The following is a 24,713-nucleotide window of genomic DNA, read 5'->3' on the forward strand; positions in this document are numbered from 1 at the left end:
CATTGCGCCACTTGCATGCCTATCAGCACAAAACGGTCCGACGGGGCCATGGATTCGTCCGTTGCAACAGACAACGCGGTGTAGTTTTTATCAAAGGATGGGGAAAAGGCACGGTCTCTCAAACTTGCTACAGCAGAGGACGTGAGCTGACGGAAACGAGTGTGACGGCGATAAGCAGGAGGATTGCTCGGACCTGTGGCGCGTCAACCGAGAAGATGCGACGGGTGTCTTTTTCGCTCGTTCGCCTTGCGAAACCTGAGCCACGAGTCGTAGCGAAGCTCAGGCGAGCTGTTTTACTTCCCCGCGGTAAGAGCTGCGCGCGCTCCAAGTGTACATGGCGCGCCCATGTTTTTCTAGCGTTCTGTACCCTCTTGGTTTTCAAGCTTTGACTGTAACCTTGCTTTAAGCACAAGTCGCGTGTTGTTTGTGAGCGGTCTGTTTGATGTGTAGGATCTCTACGCAAGTCCAGTGTCGTCGATAGAGTGCGATTGCGCATACAGTACAGCGCAACAATGTGAGTACCTATTCTCTCTCTTAATTGTCCTTGACCTTTACGCTGAGTGGTGCTCGGATTATCCGATGTGCCCAAAATGCTACCCTTATTCCGTAGTCGTTCTGTAGGTGACGCTTTTGGAGCTCGATCATGCTAAACCGTCTGCAGTAGTCATAGCCGCGGAGGTTCATGCTTAATTATTTGCATGCCGTTTGAGCATGCGACGGGAATAGGGTGGGGAGAGGAAGAAATGAGGGTTGTTGTAGATATTCAAAATAAACGGAAATCGCAATCGCTTTCCTTTAAAACCTTAGCGCTGTAGAACCGATGTTCTGTGTTACTTCCAATGACTGCCTTCTTCCCAAAATGCTCGGCTGAAACTTATCGTTATGGTGGCTCACCATACCTATAGTATAGTGAACTACAATAGGGTCAGTGTAGTGTGCTCAGAGGGCCGGGCGGAGTGAAGCCGCCCCTGTCGACAAGGACGGCCGCTTGCGGTGGCGCTGCTGTCGTAACAGCGGTAGGGGCGCCACAAACAAGCTCGCGCGTACGTGGTCGCGTAGGCTCGCAGGGAACCAGTAGTATTAACTCTATGCAGGGAACACCACAAGTATTACTGCAAACGGCTGGACCGGCGTATAGGGACCGGGCGGCCGTTGAATGGCACCACCGTCGCTTCAGCGAACAGCGCCGCCCGTGGCGAACCGCTCGTCAGTGGAATGCCGGTGGCGGTCAGCGCAGCGTTATTGTGCATGGCTTTCTGTCGTTTTTCTGCGGTGCGGCTTGCAAAGCGTACATAACCACAAGGACTTTTTTCAGATCGGTAAATCTTGACCGTGGATGTGACCTTTACGAGGCATGCCATGGGTGATTTACACCCATACTCAGTATTTACATATAGCAGACGACGCTCTATGCGCCAAGCTGAAAGCCAAGGTGGAAGTGAAAGTCCGTTACTTCATGCAATTTTTTCATGCCTGCATGCAGTTTCGCGTATCGAGGAGTATATTGCAGCTAAATGCACTCACAAAGCCGGTGTGTGCGACAGATTTAGGAATGCTGTGACGCTGGCCTTTGGCAGTTGATGACTAAACGGCGCCGTGCACAAGCGAAAGACAAAGTTAGAGGGCGCCTTCTAAGATTTACCTCAAAACAGAAATTGTGATGGACGACGCTTCCGTAACTTCATTAACTACGGCTGAAACGTGTTTAATTTCACAGAAATGCTCTCACTAGAGTCATCGGGAATCATTTACAGAATGAATACCGCATGATAGTAGAACGTTATTGCTTGTCGTAGAGAAGCATTGCTTTACAATAATTGCAATGGTTGCTGGCTAGTTAGTAAATGGTTTTTCAAAAACCAATTCCTGCGTGGCTGAAGGAAGCGAGACAGGAGGGTGCCCGAAACCTGTGCTCAGTTTCACAACTGTATGCTGCGGTTGGTTTACAAGCTGCCACCTCCGCTTGAAAAACCATGCACTACTCCGTCTAACGACGATGATGGTTTATCGCAAAGCTTTCTGGTGTGTGTCCTTGGTTGCCTTCTGAATTTAAACTTTGGCTTGTTGAGCAATGAATCTAACCAGCACGCAGTTTGGTCTTTTGATCGCATGGTCTTTGACTTTGACCATTTCCCATTGGATTTCGCACGAAGAAAGCTTTGCGTTCAACCATCGTAATCATTAGACAGGAGGGCTAGATGATTTTGCTGTTTAAGTTTGAAGTTCCATGCATCCCTCTCCAAGTCCAAACTTTTTCCAGCGTGTCGGAAATGTCTGTGCCGGAGGACTTGGGCTGATGCACCCATATTTGAGGCAACTAATCGCGCGTTTTTGGTGTGTTCACAAGGCATTACGCGGTTTTTTTAGGTACTCTGTAAAGAATACTTCAGCATTAAAGAACACTGGCTGACGTTAACACTGCCACATTTTTAAACTATCGATGGTAAAACGGGAAGGGGAGAAGGGATGGTTTGTAGGTTGGGCTGTTGGGTCGGTTAATAACTTTGGCTCTTGAGGAAATGACCACGACATACGTGGGAGTTCCACTTCGGCTTTCAGGCTCCCAAGCTATCAGAGTGTCTCTCACCAAAACCGAAGGCACAAAGCTCAGGGTTACAGAAAGAAAGTGCAAACTGCCGCAACATTTCTACGGCTACACGGTAATTCATCTCGCACGCAAGTGCCTTTCTCTTCAAAGCACACGTATCGAGGTATGCCAGCACTAAAGCTGGCGTGGAAATCGTAGTCATTGAAACCAGTGAAGATAATTTAAAGAGGTAGAAATGAATTCTAATATTCCTAATAGTTTTATTCCTACTCAGATTGCGCGGAGCCATGCGCAGAGCGCTGCAAAAGCGATCATGTCAGGGTAGCCTATTCCCAAACTTAGAAGCGTCAAACCAGTTTATGTAGCCGTTAGTACATTTAAGAAGAAATGAATACTAATAATAGTACTTTTATTCGTACTCAGAACGGGTGGAGCCAAGCGTAGATCGCTGCAAAAAGCACTCATGCCATTGTAGCCGATACCCAGATTTAGAAGCGTCCGACAAGTTTACGTAGCCGTTACTGCATCTAAGAACCCAACACGTCTGTCTAGACTTCGTTTCATCTCACATGTCCGCTCACAGCAACACCAAAACATTCACAGCACCGAAGCAAACACGACAAAAACAACGGGAGGCTGTGTAGTCCAATGCACCGGCTCATTCCACTAACGAGGGGAGCGCCAAGCGGTGGCGCCACCCGTCTAGCTGCCCGGTCCCTATAATGCTGTGCGCTTTAATATCGTGAGTAAAAAGCGCGGATCCGCATTCGGTAGAAGCCTCTCACGAGTGAATGCGGGGTAAAGAGTGCAGCGCTTGATGCTCAAGCGTAGTGCATATCGTTCGCTCTCTTGCGTGCTTCTTGATGACTTCGTATGTAATTACAAACCTAACCTCCACTCTTGCCGTTCTAAAATATTCATTTTAGTACGTGTTCTCGGTTTCGAACAATTGCAAAATGCTTTTTATAGATGCTTACCCACCTGAAGGGAAGATAACCGGCTGTTGCGCGCTGCAGAATAATTTTGTCGTAGAAGGCTTTACAAAATCTTATTTCTTGTTTAGCTGATGTTCTACAAGCCTAACTAACCCAGCACGCAAAATTATTTGGCACGCGTTCCATTGTAATAGAGTAGGTTTTATTTCCTTCTAGAAAAAAATTTTCTTCCTTCGTTCGTTGTTTTTGGGAGCGACCAGGTGTTGCGGATAACTTGTAAGAGCACATACCCGTTAAGCACACGTGCGCTATCTTCTCGTACCGAAGAAAAATTCAGCAGACTACAAAAGCTCAAGCCCTTAATGCCCAATGGAGCAGAGGCAAACATTTATTTTGTGGAAGCCAGGCTGAGCATAAATGCAAAGCAACCGCCTTATTTGCTCAGTTAGAGCTCATCTTAAGGTGCTTGGCTCGTTCCCGTCGGCCAGACTTGTCCATGTTAACTCCTTTGACAACGACGTGAAGCCGTACGGCGATGAAAACTTCACGATCTTAATTGCGTAAGAGTCACAACCGACTTCCTTGGACAGACTGATGCGAATGAACATCACTACCTTCTCGTATACTACTTTCACGTTAGAGTTCAACCCAGATGTGCAGTAAAACGTGTCGTTTTCTTCGTCCAGAACACAGAAAAATCATTTGGCTTAAGGGATTCTGTTCTAGAAAATTGGGCCCCGGGTCGCGCAGCATAGCAAGTGAAAGTCTCCTACTCTTGTAAAAGCGCACTTAGCGCAATCTCGTTTTCACTGCTACCACCTTTGGTACTTTCGAAACGCCCTTTACGCCATGCAATGGGGGACGATTTCGCTTCTTCCCCAGCTGATCGTTTCCTTTCTCGACGGCCCCTCCCGCGGCAGTTTAGGTAGAATGGTCGGCACAGCATCTGGTGCTAAGCGTGGCGTTCCGCGAGGAAAACGGGCTTCTTGCCCCTGCACAACAGGGACGTAATCGTGGATGACGGAGCTCCGCTTGAAGTGTAAGCCCTCATTCACACAGCCGTCACCTTCTCCGTCATGGCACCGTCACGTCAAAAAAACCGCGACGGTAACGTGACGGAGTAGCGTTTGTACTTGAGCTCTCCGTCAGAGTACAGGGTCGCCTGCCTAGTGATCAGTTTAGCCTAAAAATGGGCATGCTTAATCTGAAAAGTAAAGGCTTAAATTTTTACGTGTGCTCACTTTTTGCTAAATTTAGCCGTAGAAATTTGTTTTCTGATTGGCTGGTTTACCTCTGGACGTGGCCTTGTTGCGTTGATGGAATGGAAACATAGAGCTCGGCTTTCTGTCACCGTCGCACCGTTTTCGGCGAGAAATCGCCCGAGAAACCGTCGCCCGTGGCGGAAGACGGTGACGTGACGGGGTAAAAAACGGCTGTGTGAATGAGGGCTATCGCACACAGCGCGGTTGTTGTCCAGCAGTTTATTTTAACGATGGAGGTTCCTCTTCCACTGTTCTCTTCGAGAAGCCTCTTTTGGCACACTGCAAAGGGCCACCTTAGGGCCACAATTCTTGTTAACGTGGCCGGTATTGCAGCCCGGCGTGCAGCAGTGGTTCTGCCTACTATCGGGCTTATTTGTTCCCTTTGTGAAGAAGACTCACAGGCCAATAATACGCGCCGCACCCTACATTGATGATTTTCCAGTTCAATGAACACAAAATAACTAAACCCGCACCAGCAACGGATTCACAAGGGCAGACTGAACTCGCCAGGACCACCAAACCCCCACGTCGGAACGCACGCAGATCAACGAACACCCGGGCAGCTCCCCTTCCGTAGTTTGAACCATAACGACACCAAGAGGAGCGGGCGGAAGCTATCAAAATTCTGGAGGCTACATTGTTGTCAACAGTGCGCCCACTGAGGGCGCCTAACTCGCTGTGAAGGGGGTCCTGAAAGGACATTCCCTTCTCCCCTCTCGGCAAGTGGAACCGCAAGGCCCCGGTGCCTTTTGTCGCTTCCTTCGCGGGGAGTTAGGCGCCCTGAGGGGGCGGGCTGTTGACAACAATGTAGCCTCCACAGTGCTGCACCCACCTTGTGGTGTGAACTATAGTTCACTGTACTTACAGGGGAAGCGCTTGATCGAGGTCCGCAGTTAATGGACGGAGCCTGAAGGCCCGTGCTGCACCTAGCTTGTGGTATGAACTATAGTTCACTGTACAGGGGAAGCGCTTGATCGAGGTCCGCAGTTAATGGGCGGAGCCTGAAGGCCCGTGACGTCAAAAGAAATAAAAAACAACAAAAAGCAAATTTCTCCTAGGTGTTTTCTGCTCTTCGTCGTATCTGTGAGCGCAGGGGGATTGCTTCGTCGTAAACAAATCAAAACAAAACCACACGGCGTTTTGCTGCAACGCTTTGCCACGAAAAATACATACTGCAGCATAAATGTTCATGGAATATAAGTACATTAGCAAACAGTGTAGACTCCTGCTACTCCTGGGCTCGCCAGCTTCCAAGGGAAAGATACAACTTCCACCGGTGCCCTTGACATTATTTTCCAGGCGTGCCCGGCGAGAGTAGACGACTGACTTCGTCCAAGCCATTCTCTCTTACTACACGGACATTCGCAGCCGCCTCCACTATACCTTCTCCAAACTTCACGCGGCCGCTTTCACGACACTCCCACATCAATGCCAGGTAATAATACCCCTGCAACTGCCACTCCTGTGAAGCTTATACCACCTCGTGTAGGAATGCCTAACGTTATTGAGAATGCCCATACCACCCGCTCTTCCCCATTCGCGAAGCAATGCAAGTGCGGGCTGACCAGCGGCCTGAAATTTAAGAAAATTTGGCCGCACGAGCCGAGCAGCGTCAACTCACGGCTTTCTGAAATGGGAAAAGGCCACACACGTTTTTTTTGTTGTTTATTATATTTGGCTCAACTACATGTTTTTTCTCACTCACTCAAGTGCACTGCCTAATAATCATGGATCCCGATGTGGATAATGATCCACAGGAGACCAAATTTACAAGATTTTATGAAAGACGGCGATAACCTGGAGAGGTTTTCTAGCTTCCGATAATTATCTTCAAGAGGCGTTCAGACTGGAAAGTGCACACAGTTTGATACCGAGTTGTGAAAAAATCACAAGTCTGGAGCACTTTGCCAAATTTAGTTACACAACAGAGATGAAATCGCACGAAATTAAATTCTGACCACAGACATTGATCAGGTGCAGTCCATAAGCATTCAAAAATTCTGAAGTGGACTGCTTGAGTACACACCACACACTAGTATGTTGTGCGCCCCTAATTTCCAAAGTTCTCGCCAACTGAACTCCGTAATTACCTTTGAGGCACGGTTCCTTGTATTTTTTCCTGCTAATAAATGAAATGAATGGACAAACCAAATTAAATCAAGAATATTTTCTACGAGGAATACCAAATAAGGCCAGTTGCATGACTCAAAGGCTACTAATAAAGCAAGTTACGCATTGCCGCTTCGTTTGTTCATTGTGAACACGTCACTTGGATACTTGACCTTTGGTGCTTTTATCACAGTTCGAGACACGAAACTGCATAACCTAAAGCCCTTAAAGTGTTCGGGGAATGGAATATTGACTTTGAACCAATTTAACTGACTTTGAACTGACTTTAAGCACCAATTTGAATATTCGATGGTGACTACAGTCAAGCTGAAACAAATCCTATGAACGAGCGCTTTCCTGAACTCAAATTTGTTCTATGCGACTCCCACAGGGAGCAAACGTGGCTTAAAAACGGACTGCTATGTGCAGTCAAAGGATGCTGTACTTATTTTTCTGAGAACTGAAATCGCAAATTTACCTTGCGGAGAACTTCAATGATTGCAACATTGCTCGAACAGCAAGCTGAGGTCGTACATAAAATGCCAATGGCTGGCCGTCAAAGACATGTAGGTGAGGGCATATACCCTTGACTTCAATGTAGTCGTTAGCACAAATAATGGTACCGAGAGCCAAAACAAAGTTTAGAAGAATAAATATCAGAACACCAACCGGGGAAAACAGAAATCGTTGATTACTTTTATCTCTGCTCGTGTAAAGAAATTTCTAACAGACAGGCCACGAGATTACAGGTGTGTGATGTGATCACCATCCGTTTAGAGCGCATACAGTGGCAATAACCCAGTGTACTTGTATGACAGACCAGCCGATGATGCAGAGAATGAACTGCATGCACTGGAGTGCTAGGAGGGTGATGTGGCTGCCGCAGGTACAGCTAGGCAGTACCAAGTGCGCTTACAGCCATCTGCCTGAAACACAGTGGAGATGCTGCTGCAAGAATGCACATGCATGGACTTCAGTGTAATGAAAATTCCCTGTAAACATTTCTGCACTGTCTTCAGGCACGGTGACACTTCATTCCTACAGCGTCCTGTTACCTCAATGGACCTTTTGTATGTGACATGCGCGCCCGATACTGAGAAATCACACTAGGCCCCACTGAAGCACAGCCTGAACCTCACGAAGTCACAACTACACTAAGCATGCCTCAAAGCTCATCACCTTGAACCGTAACCTCGCAGAAAAATTTGTTTTGTCTTCTACTGCACAGGCCCTTTGGCTCTGGATTATGCTATCAAGAGGCTTGAGGTCTGTCATTTTAAGTGAGCCGATTGCTTTGTGCAGTAGATTGCCGCTCAGAAATACCCCAACAGCGGCTCAAGCCAAAGGCCCTGGCCTTTGCTAAGGAAAGCCGTCAGGTCATCAGGAAACACCTTGCTTCTGACCGTGAACAAACAGCACTGCATTTTGAACAGTGCAAAGAAGACGAGGCACAAGAAGAGGGACAATACAGGTGCTTCTTACTGCTGTTCAAGATGCAACCCGACCAATTAACTCAGCTTTCTTTACAAAGGAGCACTGGTGTACTAGAAGGCGTGCTGGGAGACTTTCGGGGCACACGCACAAATGTTAAACCCTCTTTGTCAAGCCACATGTCGAATGAGATGGCTGAAAATGCGACAATGCACGGGAAAGATATAAGCACTGGCATCACGGTTGGCACGAGTGATGATCCAAGAATACAGAGAATTTTTTTCGTTTTCCTGCGCAGCAAATGCTGCGTTCATTAGCCAACGTGCTTGTTTTATTCAAAGCCTGCATATAAACACCCACACTGTCTGTGTATACGCACTCCCCCACCTTTTCTACTGAAATGTTTCAGGACTGCCTGTAGTTCCTTTTAATGTCAAGAACCCTATAGCAATTTAAATGCCACACATTAATTCCTCAATTCACTTTAGTTAGCGTATGCGTAGGCGCACTATATTTCTTATAACATGGCCATTCTATCATTAAGTAAATGCCTCATCCCATCCACTTTCATTCCATCATAATAACACACAATGTTGTTCAAAACGGAGTTAAATGAACCCTTCTTTAAAATGCGTGACGTGTTTTAAAGGTATCTAGCACCCCCCCCCCCCCGCCATCGTGATGATTTCAGGCATGGTACACACATTAGACATTGCTGAAAGTGACACTTCTAAAATGCACCTAATTTGTTTCCGTCCATGTGTGGAACGGGCAAGTATTTAAGTGCTGTACATATCCACATGAATGCAGAGTACATATTGATGCTTTCCCTTAATGGTTTTCTGTGTGAATTGCAGTCTATATGTTAATGACCAGTAGGCTAATTTATAATAAAAGAGAACCGCTGATTGTTTTAATTCTGGAGAATAATTGAATGCGTACAAGATTGCACTTGTGTCTTTTAGCATATTGTTTCAACATAGTCGCATTCTCGCCGGTTGCTAACAGCAAATATGACGACATCTACTGCAAAAAGGAAACTCTGGTGCAGCGATTTTGTCTTTTCCTTCAGTCTACTGACGATATTGTACGTAAAGAAACCACCGCGTACTGTTTTTAACAAACCAACAGCGCGCACGTAAGTAGTCCTTCACGGGTAAAAGGGTAGTAATCAGAACTGCACACTGCTGGAGCAATCTTCGCATCACTTCGCACGGGAGTTCACAAAATTGAAGTGGTGCCTCAGCGCATCACCCAGTTTAAAAGCACCAATTTGATGAGCTGAAACTGGGCAGACGCAGAAACACACTTCATAGCTGCGGCACATCACCGCACAACTTTCACACACACAAAAAAACGTTCAAAGCTGTTGCCCTCGCGCATCACCCACGTGCACTCCAAGCACGCACCAACTGATCAAATAACAACACGTACATACACACAAACACATCTTCGAACACACGTGCTGTCCACCGGGCCCTAACGCATCCCCCACTTCACGCACGCATGCCGCCGTCGACGGAAATCACCAACTGATCAGTTGAAACAAGACGGACACACAAACACATCTTGGAACTTAGTGGTGCCCGCAGTGCATCGAGCATCCTCGATGGCATCGAGCCATCTTCTCGAGATTCCGCCATGATTCTGCACTGCTGCTTCTCCTAAAACAAACATAAAAAGCACAAGTTCAGTGACGTCATCACTGAGCCCCTCCTGCTTAAGCCCGCCTATTAACTGCGGTCCTGACTCATTCGCTTCAATACTTATCGGGGCCATTCATGATGATGACGATGATCATTGCTAGTTAGTGGTATCCCTTTGTAACGGGGTAATGACATGTCCTTTTACAAAAAAAAAAACTATTGTATCCAAGTTTTATACTCTTCGTTTAATGCTAGCGCTGCTGTTAGGACAGGCACAAAATATATTTTTTTCTGTTACAGGTGGTAGCTGTCCTAGGCAATATTCCCATCTCAGATTTTTGTCTGTCCACCAGCATTGTAATCTTCTTTCCTTCGCCTCAAGAGCCCTAAAATTAACTCCCTCTGCACTACCCTTAAAATCCTTGGGCTTCTTCTGGTAGCCAAATATTTCCCTCATGTAGACTTGGATCGATACACTTGCATTCCAACACTATGTGCCGCATAGTTTCTGTTTCTTTACCGCAGACCACACATGCCCCATAATTTTATGTATACTTACCCACAAAGCTCTTAGTTCGCAAGCAACCTGCTTAAGCCTCAAAAAGCAAAGCGCTGCCTTTGGAATTATCGTAGAAATTTTTGTTTGTGATGTCCAATTTATCTGCCCTGTACATCTCTAACGAGTACTAACGACGTTTAGCTTCCAGTTTTTCTCTCCATTTATTTGTTTCTATCTGTCTTGCTCCTTTTTTGGTTGCCTTGGCTTTATTCAATCTCCACTCTTCTTTCCGTATTTCATCGTTAGCCTTCTAGTATTCCTTAGCCACTGCGTGCGCACGCTTTTCATGTATAGTTACCTAAAAGCTTTAGCTGTCCACCTACGTTGACTCATTGCCCTCAGCCTCGTATCAAAACATATTTTACGCCGAGTTTCTCGAACTTCAAACGACGCCCAGCCCATATCACCCTGCACTGCTTTGTTGTTTTACCATGCGCTCCTAAGGCCCAACGGCCCACCATTCTCTAGTTCACTTCAAGGCATGCAGCGTCTGATTTTAAGCAGAGTACGGCATTCGCAAAGGTGAGGCCCAGAAGCGTAACTCCTTTCCACATTCCTCTCAATGCTTCATATTTGTTATACCCTCACAGAGCTCTATGCCTTATTAAAGCAGCGTTTTGCTTTCCTGTATTCGTATGCTGCTCCTCATGAGTTCTTCAGTAGTGGTCTTCGTTTATCCACACTCCTAAATATTTATACTTATTGACTATGGGTAATTCGCCATGCTTGATTGACACAGCGTCAGTGCTAGTGTCATTGAAAAGCCAGCAGTCCCTATTTTTCAGTGCTAAAATTTAACCTGGGGTCTGTGGCTTCCTGGCCACGAATATTTATGAGCTGTTGCATATCGCTCTGGTTATCAGCTGAAAGAACAATGTCAACTGCATATAACACTGCCGAAATATGCTGTTGCACCGCTTCGATTTGCAATATATGCAACAGGACAGGGGCGCCGTTCAGTGTTCATTTCCTGAACTACACGGCAGGATGTCGAGCAGAAAATGCTGGAGCAGTTTACCCAAAGATAGACTGATTGTGGTGCATGGTCGGAAAGTTTTTATTTCCCCGGTGGGGTGCTGGGGCCCGCCGGCCAGAGGGACAGCGAAAAAGTTCGTTATAAGCATTATTTCGATATAAGCGACTACTCGAGAAAAGCTCAGCAATTTGATCTTTAGTTGCGCCACAACTGCGAGGAAGCATAACACAATGTGTTCAGTGAAACAAAACTTTTTAGGTGGAACAAATGCAGTGAGCTTTGATTGCTTAAAGTTCTTGCCGGGTGCGAGCAACCCTTGCTCCAATTTCACTGAGCATTGCATGAAGCTGCGGTCGCCGCACATGCATTTTGTCCTCAGCCTTGCACACCTCTCCCAAAGTAGACTGCGCTAGCACGCACTAGAACCCACGAGAACCCACGAGAAACTCACCTCCAGTGCTCCCCAGTTAAGGTGCAAACGCACGTGAACTGGTGCGTAGAAGACTACGGGAGAGAGCACACCACGTGCGCTGGGCAGAGTGTTCTCGAAGTTTGAGCTGGCCGGCACCGGGCGCTCCTCACAAGGCGCACGCTCACGTGCACTTGGTATTTTTTTTGGTATTGTTACTGCAAGCTCATCACGTTGTGCAAGCCCAAGCGCAAGACTGGACGACGCCGGACACTCTTCACAAGGCACACGCCCACGTGTGCTCAGTACTTTTCTTCATATTTTTTGTGGTAACACTGTAGGGTGGAACTGTAAGCGAAGCAGCTCTGCTGTATAAAAACAACATATTCGTTGAGGTATACATTTGCATACTTAAAGGGACACTGAAGTGATATGTAAACATTGCGGGATTACTAGCGCAAATTGTAGTCCGGAGTCCCCAGGCCATGTTTCGACCACTCTAGGCGCGTTTACGCGATTTTATTTAGTAGAAAAACTAATTCGAAAATGCTGTCCTCCTCTCTTTACGCTCGCCCATTTTCTGTGGCGTTTTCGTGTGACGTCAGGAGGGGATGAGCTGGCAATTGGCTGCGCCACGGCTGCGCTACTGCACGGCTCCCCGGCCGACAGAGTCAGTCGGCCCAGCGTTTCGTCCGCCGGCCGCCGGCGGGTCGTCGCAATCAAGGAGGTTAAAAAAAATTGCTTGGTCGCAATTCGTTCGCTTAGTTGAAACGAAGCCAGGACACGTTTGTGAATGGAAGAATGTGCTTTTCTTTACTTGGTTTGTTTGTACACTGTATCTAGCTCCAAGTCAAGGTCGCTTCACACAAGCGCTGCACAAGCGCACCTGCGACGCTTCGCTGACTGGTACGCCAGTAGGAAAATATAAGGCCTCTTGAAGGCGGGAGAAGAGTCAGCGAAGTCAATATAGGTACTAAGGAAATAAAATCAACTGATATTTTTACCGTACAGCGTAAAACTAGGGCGCTGGGCGAACAAGCACAGCGGTCAGCAGCACGACTACGCATCTGCGAACGCTTTTCCGTCTACGAAATGCAATTGCTAGACGTGAGCTACTGTGGAAACTCGGGCGACGCTTACTGCACGATCGCAGTACAACAAATAGTCACCTAAGCTGCTTGAAATGCCAAAACGAAATAAAAGTGTAAAGCGGTTGTACAATATATATCCTATATTAGCAGGTCCCCGCTCCGTGGCTCAGTGGTCTGGGGCGCCAGGTATGTCACCGCAAATGTTTTGCAAGTCACGAGTTCGAATCCCCGCGGGTACGTGCTTTTTTTTTTTGTAAGTTAACTTTTTGTTTTCCGCCGATGTTTTCTATATTGAGTTCACCTTTTTTTGGGCCGCAACGTTCATGGCTACACGAACTAGTTCACAAAACGCGCGCAGGCTGGCACTGGCGCGCTAGCGAGTTCTCGTTGGCGTGCTGTTGCCATAAGCACCGACTCTTGCAGGCAGTGGGCACAGGCCAGAATGAACAGACCCTTGGCCTGGTGCGAACACGCTTTTTACGATACAGGCATGATGGAGGCAAGCTCCAAATATGGGGGAAAAGCGCATGACATTTGGGCGTCTGCGGGTACGCGGAGGGCGTTCATACACTGCGTAGGTCTCGGCTAGTGAATGCTACGACTACAAGCCGTCCTGGGAGGCTTATCTTGTGCATTTTACAGCCGACAACATGGCAGAAGCGCGGTACGATGATTACTGAGATATTGAGAATGCCCATCCAACAACGCCATTGGTTATGTTTTACAGAACCGAAACCGAAACCGAAACTTGTGTGATTGCTAACCTTGGGCATCGTCCAATCACGGCGCCCCTCCTCCCAACGTCACAGCCTTAGTTGGTGCGGCCGGCGCAAACCGCGCATGGTAGTTTTTCTTCTTTCGCGCTTTGTAAAATAATTACCGATTTGTCAACCGGATAAACGATGAAAAGTGTGCTAATTTGAGCCAGTCTACGCAGTGCAAGCAAAAACGGGAGCTTGACAAATTCACTTCAGTGTCCCTTTAAAATAGGCCCCACACTCTTACTTTCTAAATGACGCACGTACCCCAAGATGTGATAGGTGCTGCGAACGACTGAACAACATCTTAGTGCAGTGTAATGCTTAGAACATGCAAGATGACGGCACTTTTCTGTACGTTACAAGCATCATATTTCGTTGAACCCCTCATTGTGTTTCTGTGATGAACCAATGTTTTGAACTGAACGTGTTTTGCCATACATTTATGACAGAATTTCTAACACTTGTCTTGTGCTGAGAAAAACCTCCGACCCCCTTAGAAGCGAGGCCATACTGAGGGCCCCCTTATGTGAGCCAGACCTTCCCAGCGCCTGTTTGAGCAAGGGGCGTGTATTGGGGCTTCTGGTGCTCTTCACACCTTGACATTGGCACGTTCATTCGTCGTTATGATCAGTGTAATGTTTTGAATTAAGGGCCCTGTTCAGCTGCAGAAGCAGCATTTTCATTACCGCGACACTCATTCCATGCCGAGTTTAGCCACAAAGAACACACGGAATGACCACACAAAATGGTTCTGGCGCTCCTTGGCCACAGACGCCCTTGTACATTAAACACCCACACACGTTTACTTGTTTCACAGATCTGGTTTATTTGCAGGCCATATTGTGTTGCACTGCTGTGGTATCTGAGATAATTGCGGAGTAATGTGATACTGTAATTGTGTAAATAATAATTTTCAGTACGTGAAAGCTTCGCAAAGTGGGAGCTTTTGGCACAAACCGCCTGGTGGGCATGGAGTGGCCTCCCTACTGGCAGTGTTCGTGGCCTTTGAGAATGGAGCTCCATGGACGAGCGCAACCTAAATCTAATGCATCAAATAACAGTGCGCCACAAGGGTCTTCCCAGTGGGGAAGCAAGTTGGCCTTTGAGGGGACTGTAGTCACCCCTCCCTACATCGTAGCTTGTGGTCGGCGTCTAAAAAGCGCCGTGTAAACCACAAGCTCCCAGCTTGAAGGGGCATTGCGCCTTTCCCTTCCGTTCCCGTCTCGCAGCTGTTCCTGCTTCCAGGAACCTCCCTGCTTGCCCGATTGGTCAAAACGGAGTTTGTACTGCCGATAGACTCTGCGGGGCTGTGGGAAGAGCCTCGGGGTCTTTCGTTTCTATAGGCCTGAGGAGCTCGCCCCCGTGGGCCGCCGGGACTTTCACATTAGCCACCGTGCACACCGATCTAGTCCCCAGACCTAAGCATGGCAAACTGACGTGGTGTTTGAGGTCCGCTGCATATCCCAGCCTCTCCACGCATTCTGTTCTCTAACGCCGGACGGTATCACCTCCTCCTCTGTGACTGTGTTGTGCTGTGCACTGTTCTCTTTGGTACCTGTTAGCGGTCCGATTTCATTTGGAGCACTCGTGCCTGTCTCTGCCAGCCCTAACTTATTGTCAGAGCCACTCTGTGTCCAACTTGTGGGGGTCACGCACTTTCTTCCGAACTCTAGCGCGAGGGTGCTTGTTGATGTCCTGCCGTGGTGGGACCTTGGAGGTGCTCTGTGTGAGTGTCCCCCTTTCCGTGACGCAGTGTGCGGCCCACCCTGTGCGAGGGAGGCATGCTGCAGGTGGCGGTGCTCACCCTCACCCTGGCCCTGGTGGCCGGAGTCCCGTTGCTTTCCCCGAGGATCGACTACGCGGACGGAGGCCTGGAGGTGGACGTCGGGGATGCGCAACCCGGCTGGGACCTGTTGGTGGTGCGGGCCACCAAAGGGGGGGAGGGGGGCCTCCACTGTGAGGGCCCCTCCACCCTGGTGAAGCAGCAGATCATCCAGGTGAGCGTGGAACACCGCCTGGGGCCAGAAATGCCCTCTTGAGCAGCTGCAGCAAGAGCCACGGCGGCACACCCAGACTTGGCCGCCTTAAACGCCCTGTCGTACGTATTACACCGTTAAACTGTGGATTGCTGACACGTCGAATAAGAGCGCTTGCCCATTTTGAAACCGAATTAAGCACCCAAACAACAACCTGCACAGTATGCAGCCCAACGTGACAGACGGCAGTGGGGGCGGCTGCTCTCCTTGCAGTCCGCCAGGGTTAATGCCCGCATGGCAGGGCACCAATGTGAGAATGGCAGTGCCCCGAGAGCATTGGAAAAATTTGGTGGATAAGCCCAGGCTAATGTACCTACGCAGCTAATTGCATTGGTTTTTAGGCCTAGTCCTATAAACCAAAGCATCCACACACCAATACCCAAATAGCTATTGGTCTCAATAAACCAATGAGCTATTGTTTTTGACCATTGAAGTGTTTTAATATCACAACATGCATGCACGTTGAGATATTGATGCGTTTTTTTAGGTGTGACCTGTACAAATATCTAAAAAGCCGGCGTGCGCGAATAGTAATTTTTGCCTTTGAAGCGAATACAAAGTGAAGAATGATTTTGTTCAAACAGGTATAAATAAAAGCAGATGTTGAACGACTTTTAATTAGAAAACTGAAATTTGTAATTTCTTATTAAACATGCTTCAGTAACTGTTGCTTGAAGAAAAATGAAAGGCTTGCATAAAAGCTTTTTCAGACCTTTTATGTGGCATAAAAGACGCACAAAGAAGCTATCCTGCTGCGCCTAGCTTTGTATATATATATCATATGAGGGCAGCTTCCGCCTTTTGTGGTGACTTCAACCACAATCGCTTTATTCTACAGTGTAATTAGGGTAGTGTAACTATATATTTGAACAAACTGCATGATTAGGCCAATATGTTTTGTTATAAAACAGACACGTAAATGAAATTTTCATGGCTCTTCATGTCAGCTATCAAAAAAAAGAAAAACTCTATATGAGGCAACGTAAGGCATCAAAAATTGACCTTGTTCATAAACCCTGCTCTGCATGCCTTCATCGCGTGACGATATCATCCCTGCATTGCCCTTGCTCGCGGCTCCCTTTCCAAGTCCTAACAACACATTTAAACGGGCACTGCAAACCACCTTTGTGAGTGAGTGCCCCTCAAGACAGCTTCATCTCAGTGTCTATCAGCATGAAGCAAGACAAGCTCACGTCACTGTTAAAAGAAGAGAAACATTACAGGCTTTAAAAAAATCTGTGGCCCTTCACTCTGCGAAGAAGGATGACCAGTGAAGATGGCCACAGTGCAACGAGTATGCGAAACAAAACACGATTGTTTGTAATTTGTCACTGAGCGTACTTCATAGTGAATTAGCTGAATGAAACTTGCAAGCACTAAGGTTCTATTCTAGCGCACAATTATGGGGCTGTCGGTTTCCTTACTGTAAAAGCCCATGAATTGATGGCAGACGGGAATTCCGCAATATCTACACCTTCTCTGTGAACTTCGTAATTACGAAATGTAAATGAAATTTTGTGTAACTTTAGAGTCGTTTTAGCGGCTAATTGTCAAATGATTTGTTTTGGGGTAATTCCGATTAATCAAGATGTACAGTCACGTTCTGTAACAGTATACTCTGTCTTAGGGCACCATGTGCCCTAAGACAGAGTATTGACAGAGTATTGACAGCAGACGGGACAGCCAACTTCTCTATGATCTAATTATCACAAGTACAGTGGACTCCAGTTAAGACGAACTCGGTTAAGACGAACACTATGGTTAAGACGAACAACATTTTTGCTCTCTTGTAATGCCTACAATAAAAAAACCTCCACTTAGAATGGATTGCTGAGAATACGAACTTATCATTACGATGCCTTAGGGTACGTCTTAACGGGAATCTACTGTAGGCGTAATAATTCGACGTAATAATTGAGTTTTGCTAGTAGACAATTTCGGTATGCTTTTTTTTCAATATACCTGCATTAGATTGGAGAGCTACCGAGAATTCAGCAGAAAGTTGGCTTTGCCTGCCGCAAGATTCAGAATTCCTTGTTTACGCGACTCGGTCTACGGATGCAAAAAATTTCAGAAAGGAGTCATAGACAGCGTCGCTGGGAAAAAAGGATTAATTAGTGCAGCATTTGATCAGAAAATCAGGTGTAAGTTGGGAGGGACTATGGCAATACAAGGCTGGATTTTCCTTTCTACAGAGTGATGCCAAGGAGAAAACAGACACTGCCTAAAAGCGCCTCTTTTTTGCAGTTAGCCGCACGTCACCACAGAAGTACCGGGAAGGCACTCGCCAACAGCAAAGAGCACAGCAGCAAAGAACACTGGTGGATGTTTTTGAACTTCGAAGTACTTCGGCAATTTATTTGAAAGTTTCAAGTATTGCTATTTGATTTGAAGCCAAATAAAATAGGACAGTTTTGAATATTTGCCCATCTCTAATAATAAGTAGTTCCAAGGTTTCAGTAGAACCTATGTTGGGCGAATGTGGATTTGGCAGCAAATTGGATGTTTTTACAAATTCCGCATTATCTGTTGTGGCCTTGCATACATTAAATTTGTTTTTTTTTTCTGACAAATGTTCTGCCTGCAAATGCAAAAAAAAAACAAATTTAAGAATTTTGCTTTAAGGCGCGCAAAAAGCTAGTGTAGACCTTCTATAACGTAACCGCTTACATTGCGGGTCCAGATATAACGCAGGTTTTTCTATCCACTGGTAGGCCTCGCATAGAACTCAATGCATAAGCGCACCGCTTACAATGCTGTTGCCTGAAGCATAATACTGTTCACAGTGCGGCTTTTTGGCGGGTCCGCAGATAGAGCGGTGCAGCTGAGGCATTGTTTTAGTGTCCAAAGGAAGAAAGAGAAAAAATTCAGCCATCCGACGCAGCCCTCTAACTTAGACAGAGAAAATTAAAAAAAAAATAGGCACCCTTCTGTTGGCGTGTTCCCTTTGCACATGCGTGATAACCACAACTGCCCTTCGTTTTGGCACACCTCTGAAGGTAGTGAGCCACAAAATCCACTTCTTCCTTGGGCAGAGTAAGCTGTTGCGATTACAATTTCGTGCAGGTAGGCAATTAACTACCCTTTTCCCTTTTTGAACACCTGGATCTAGCGAGTCGAGCCACGGTACGGGAGGTTCCCACTACCTGTACGTTGGCCTGAAGCAGCCGCCTTTGGCATCGCGACCGCAAGACGCGGATGAAAAAAAAAATATATACCGCCTGAATTCTTATCACGATGTCTCACCGGCGTAAGCTGGGCTACTTCCCTCCCTGCGGCATCCGTTCTTCTGGACGCTGAGAAACGCAGATCTCTCAAAACATAAACACAAAGTTAAAGCCACACTCACAATTTGTTAGACCGTACAGCAGTAGTGTCTGACGCGGGAAAAAGAAAGACGAAATCAGGACTATACCTGGGTTTTTAAGTGGCGTTCTTTTGAGTGACGATAAACAATGATTGAAAGGTAGCTTGTGATATATTTCGATTCGCGCATGTTTTGTTTATAGTGGGGCACCGCTAATAGTGCACATACGTTATAAGCGGTCTACACTGTGAAAGCATTTTTAACGAGCATTATATCTGTTCTTTACCAATATACTGATTTATGTCCTTGGCTGCTACATGGTAACAGGTACGAAGAAAGCTCATGCTAACGTGATTTGCAACACATGCATTCTGTAGAAAGTGAAACCACTCGAGAAACGGAGCTTGTGAAGAAATATGCATGAGCTTCCCTTCTTCACCGTGTGGATGTGCGCAACACCGCTTTGGCTCTCCTGCTCTCCATGTCACAGGCTGATCAGCAGAAGATCCTCTTCCCAGCTGCCGGACTGGAGCCTGGCCTGTACTGTGCAGTGGTGAGCTGGGCTGGCCTGGGACTTACGTGCACGGCTAGCTTGCGCGCCAGCAATTGTGTCACCTGTTTTCTGAGACCAGTGAGGAAAGGCAGATTAACAACACTTGTTGCTGAGCTTGTTGGTGTGTGCCTTAAAGAAGAAACCTGCGAGGCTACACAGACTAGGATGAAAAAAGGCAAGAAACGACACATAGAGGCGCCTTATCTGTCGTTTCTTGATTGCTTTGTTCTCGCCTGTTCAGCGTCGCAGGTGTGTGTGTGTGTGTGTGTGTGTGTGTGTGTGTGTGTGTGTGTGTGTGTGTGTGTGTGTGTGTGTGTGTGTGTGTGTGTTTTAATGGGGTTAAAGTAAAATCAAGGCAGAAGTGCTGCTACAGGTTGCATCAGTGCCCCTTCATACGAAGGCTCATGCACTTGGCAAGGCCTACGGCGGGTGTAAGACCAGCGTCCCTCTCATTTTATTGGTCTTTTGCTCCACATTCGTTTTTCTACAGCAATGCAGCAATTTCCCCTCTCTTCTTTCCTGCCTCAGTCTCTTTCAGGCAGCTCGCCTCATCATCCCCTTCTTTGTTTTCGTTTTTTCCCCCGCCTTTTTCTTCAACACCGCCCCGTACCGTCGTTTGTTTCAATTCCCCGTCCAGCCGGTTTGCTTCATTGCCAGCTTCCCCTTAGCTCCTCCCGCACTTCTTTGTCCCTCGACACATCTCGGGGGAATCTCCCAACGGCACCTGCCTGCGTTTGTTGTATTCGGTGGCTCGTGATCGGTGAAAGGCACCCATGAATATGATTTTTTATCTTTCCTAGCTGCGCGCGATGCTTGCAAACAAAGGGCTCTGACACCTCGTGATAAGACTGAAATAACCAGAGAGGCGGAAAAAGACGCGGAGCAGCTGCCAGCTCTTGCATCTGCCGTCTTATGTTTACTTGAAAAAAAAAAAAACTTGAAGGGATATATTCACGCAATGTTCACTGTGCATCACAATGGGCTTCTGCTAAGTTCAGGCTTCCCCGCAGTGCTCTCAGCAGTGTCCCTGCACACTACCCAGTGTGATGTACAGTCTTTTTCAAAATTTTCTAGGCCAAGCTGAAAGTGTGCAGGCCGCAAAAATTTCAATGTTCAAGCTTACGTCCTGAGCGACACTGATATGTTTTATGCTGGAAAGCTAGAGGAAACACCTTTCTTCCTTACTGTCATAAAATAATTTTGTCATAGTTGACGGTAAAGCTTATTATTGGAATTCTTTGTCGTTGGCTTGGGTTTGGCCAAGAAAATTTTGACAAAGGGTGTACGTCACACGTTTTTATATGCCAAATAATTTGAGACGCTAAGCAACGGGGACCAGGAGAAACACGTAGACACGGACAAGGCGCCTTGTCTGTGTCTACGTGTTTCTTCTGGTCCCCGTCGTTTAGCGCCTCAAATTATTCAGTACGTTTAACTAACCAGCCCTCGTCAGGCTTTTGTTTCTTATATGCCCTTTTGACCACGCGCTGTGGCCGCAGAGACGCAAAGTTGAACAATAACATGCATAAAATATTCGAACTCGCGGTAATTTTTTTGTTTCGCAGCATCAGATTTGCAGCCCATGACACGCGGATATCAGAATGATTTTCTGCCTACCTTTCATGTGCTTTCATGTGGCACCTTTTTGGCCACCAAATCACGAAAAGGAAGTGGTTATGAGGCCAAATGACGGCTCCTCTCCGGACTCCTCCGGGCTGGCATTGCAGGCATGCGCTTATCCGTAAGGGCGAAAGTCACAGATAGGCAGAGCTGTGCCGTGGGGGTGGCTTCGGTCTTTGGGCCAATCGCCGAGTTGTCATTGCGTGATGCGCACATCTCTGCTGCACTTTTGCTTCTTCTGGAATCTGTTTCCAGGCTGGCCCTTGCAAATATTGAGTCGGTGTTGCTTGCAGATTTTACGCTCGAGTGAAATGCATGTCCAAAGTGTTTCTGAGATAACTACTGATGGTATTCCTGAGTGGTTAGTTCTAGCGCACACTGTAGTGCTTCACTGGGATCACGAAGGATGTGTTTATGCACAGAAAAAATGGAGGGTAGCGTCACACTTTTTTGGACCGGAAAATATTGTTAGGTCGCAGCAGAAGTGATGAGGCGATCCGTCATTGATTGGAAGTGATCTGGTTACAAGCAGATGGGATGGACGTATTTACAGAATGTACATGGCGGCCATAAGACAGGAGGCGCGGGATACAGCCACTTCCTCGTCATCTTCATCGTCTTCTGTCTTGAACCGTGGGACATTGTTCAGCTATGTGTCTCATGACAATGTTGTGCTTGTTGCAGCATTAGCACAACAAGACGTACCCTTGAAAAGGTCTGGAAAGATGCCAGGTGCGCATGTTATCATGTCCACTGTGGGAAGAAGGCCTCTCCCACTGACTCTCATCTTCTCCTGCCCTATGCTGTCCACTCCTTGACACCAGACTTTCCCCATCTCGTCCTTCCATTGAGTTCACGATCTTTCCCTTCTTCTTGTCGCGGCCCTTGGTAGCTACCCCATTATCCTGGTGGTTGCCAGTTTTCTGCATTGCATGAGCAGCCCAACCCCTATCCTTTGCGTAATTGAAGATAGGCTGTCTTTGAATCGAGTTTGCTGCCTTATCTAAGGTGCTCGTTCCTTGTCTCCAATCGTTGCTGCTATCAGTATTCCTATTAGAACCACTAGAACCACCGGAAGAGGATGTAGGAGGAGGCCCACATGCACTGGTTGTGTCTGGGCCTTCCCATTCTTTTCTGCATCATTTTCACTGGTAGTTGTTTAAGTAGATTATCAACCAACTATCCCAGCAATTTACTCTCGTGAACGTAAGTTTTCTTCCAAGGTTCCTAGTCCCCAAATGTCTGTGCCGTAAGTACCTGATAAATAACTAAATTATTTATTGCTGGAAGAAATATTTAAGTACACATTGATTATCTATACCAATAACCATCCTTTTCAGTGACAGATATAGCTTAATGCTCATTAGTTGAGAGTACTGTTTTCATTCTAATTTTTTCTCAGAAGGAAACTACAACTCATCAAATGGGATGGGAAGATAAGTAGACATAAGTAGACAAACAACTGTGCTTCTTCCAAAGTTATGTACGAAGCAGCCCAAGTTTCAACCCTTCTCAGGTTTTGCTCAAGGCTGGGATCGGCACTGACCAAAGAGGACATTCCTCAAACTCTTCAAGCATTTCAGTATCTATGCTAAAGGTGGTCCATGTGTGTATAAGATTACTTTCTTAGAAGTTAGAACTTAGAATGTAGGTTTTATGTGGTAAGTTGCTAATACCCTGCCTAATTACTTCGCAGCTTTTACCAGAGATGGGTAGTTACCCTGACCACTGTAATTGAGGTTTCTCAGTATTTGGGCTAAGCAATAGCATTAATTTTGGGGCATGCGTACCCTGTCGGCGAGTGTTGACCCTGAAAAGACTGAAATAAAAAAAACAACAACAGAGGACGTTGGCTGAAATCAAGGAAGGAACAGTACAGGAAATGTGGAAAGGTTAACCAGGGAACTGTCGCGTTGGCTATCCTGCACATAGGGACGGGATACCGGAATTACCTCACACTCTAAAAGGCTCGATTACGAGGACAGAAATCACATGGCTGAATTTTTAGGACAACTTATACCGCAGTGCGGTGTGGAACGCTGCTTCAACATCTTGCGAAGCCTTGCAGCGTTCGAGTTGACTGCACCAAGCCCTTAAATTTCGTGCCGAGAAGGGCTGCCAGACAGATCAAGTTCCTATAAGCGAAGCACCTGAGTGCCCCTGAAACGTTCACCCTCTGTGTGCAGGTGGTGTCCCCTGGAGGGAACCTGACGTCGCTGCGGCCTGCTGAAATCAATGCTACACTAGGTGGGAACCCATTTCCAGAGCCCTCGTGCGAGCAGGCGCTCACGGGGTACGGGTTGGGGCGTGAAAGTCAAAGGTAGATGCATCCCGTGTGCCACGAAGATGGAATGTTTGACATGCACCTTCCATGTGTAAATTCCTCTACAGAAGCGCCAAGGGTGGGGTGAGGGTCAAGTGTATGCGGTGGACAGGACACACATTCCCAATCGTTAGTGGGGATACGCCCTCTGTTAGCGTTTAGAACGAGTCAGCAGCTCTACCCACTACACCACAGCACTTCTTCAACGCAAAAAGGTTGTGGTGCCTCATCACAACGAGGAAACGCCATGGGACAGTTGCATTCACATTTGAGGACTATTTATTCGTACCTTCCAGAATAGCCCCACACGTGGCTATCTGAACAAATGAAATGATTTAACGCTGGCACAAAGACACAGTAGAAGCAGTCATTTTCGTGTTTAACCTGATCTGGGAAACAGCACGGCTGCCCAAATCATGGGAACGTGCGGGCATGACCCCTGAGGTAAGATAAAGAAGGAGCCAGTGCTTAGCAGGCAACGTCGGCCCGCCACCACGGGACCACCAATCTAAGTCAGGAGAAGACGTCCAGGTGGAGGGGGCCCTTCAGCCCGCTACCTGCCACCATCATTCGGACTTCGATTCTCCTCGAGACACTTCCTCAAAATAAAGTTAATGTCTCACTCTCTCTCGCTCATGTTACTTGTTGTTTAGAACATTTCGGTTTTGGCTACCGCTGGCAGGCGACAGCAACTGCTGAAGCCACTTTTAGACACGGCTCGCACCATTTGTTTAAAGGAGCCATGAAGACAAAATACAAGTTGGGTTAATTAGAAAGACTGCTTAGTCCCGGTAACAATGATACCAATATCAGCGCAATCTTAGAACAAATAACGGAGATATAAAAAAACGTGTGAAGCAGTCGCGACCCCTTAGCCAATTTCCTGCAAGTTTTCTATGACGTCACGGAACCGTGTTTGTGTGATTGGCGGCCACATAACTGACCTGTCGCGACGACACATGACTGGACGTCTGTAATGGGGCATCTAGTTCCATTTTACCGCATCACTTGAATGCTAACGTGCAGTTAACACACTTAAAATTATGTTTTATTGTTGGCCCGTATGACGTCATTCTTGCTCATAACACGTAACTGTGGCGTAAAATTTGAAAGTTTAAATACTTCTTGCTTTTTTTGTAAAAAAAAC

The 24,713-nt window shown here is 46.9% G+C and overlaps 2 long non-coding RNA genes across 2 annotated transcripts; both read left to right on the forward strand.

Moving 5' to 3' along the window:
* Positions 1-306: 306 nt before the first annotated feature.
* Positions 307-18,318, forward strand: LOC144152623 (uncharacterized). Its single transcript, XR_013319198.1, has 3 exons — positions 307-514; positions 15,481-15,825; positions 18,011-18,318. It is a non-coding gene; the product is annotated as an uncharacterized LOC144152623 (long non-coding RNA).
* A 1,051-nt stretch (positions 18,319-19,369) lies between these two features.
* Positions 19,370-24,077, forward strand: LOC144153624 (uncharacterized). The gene is made up of 2 exons (XR_013319337.1): positions 19,370-19,623; positions 23,430-24,077. It is a non-coding gene; the product is annotated as an uncharacterized LOC144153624 (long non-coding RNA).
* The last annotated feature ends 636 nt before the right edge of the window (positions 24,078-24,713 follow it).

Source organism: Haemaphysalis longicornis, unplaced genomic scaffold, assembly GCF_048455015.1.
Source record: "Haemaphysalis longicornis isolate Haplotype H1 unplaced genomic scaffold, Haemaphysalis longicornis Haplotype H1 scaffold_9, whole genome shotgun sequence".
NCBI lineage: Eukaryota > Metazoa > Arthropoda > Arachnida > Ixodida > Ixodidae > Haemaphysalis > Haemaphysalis longicornis.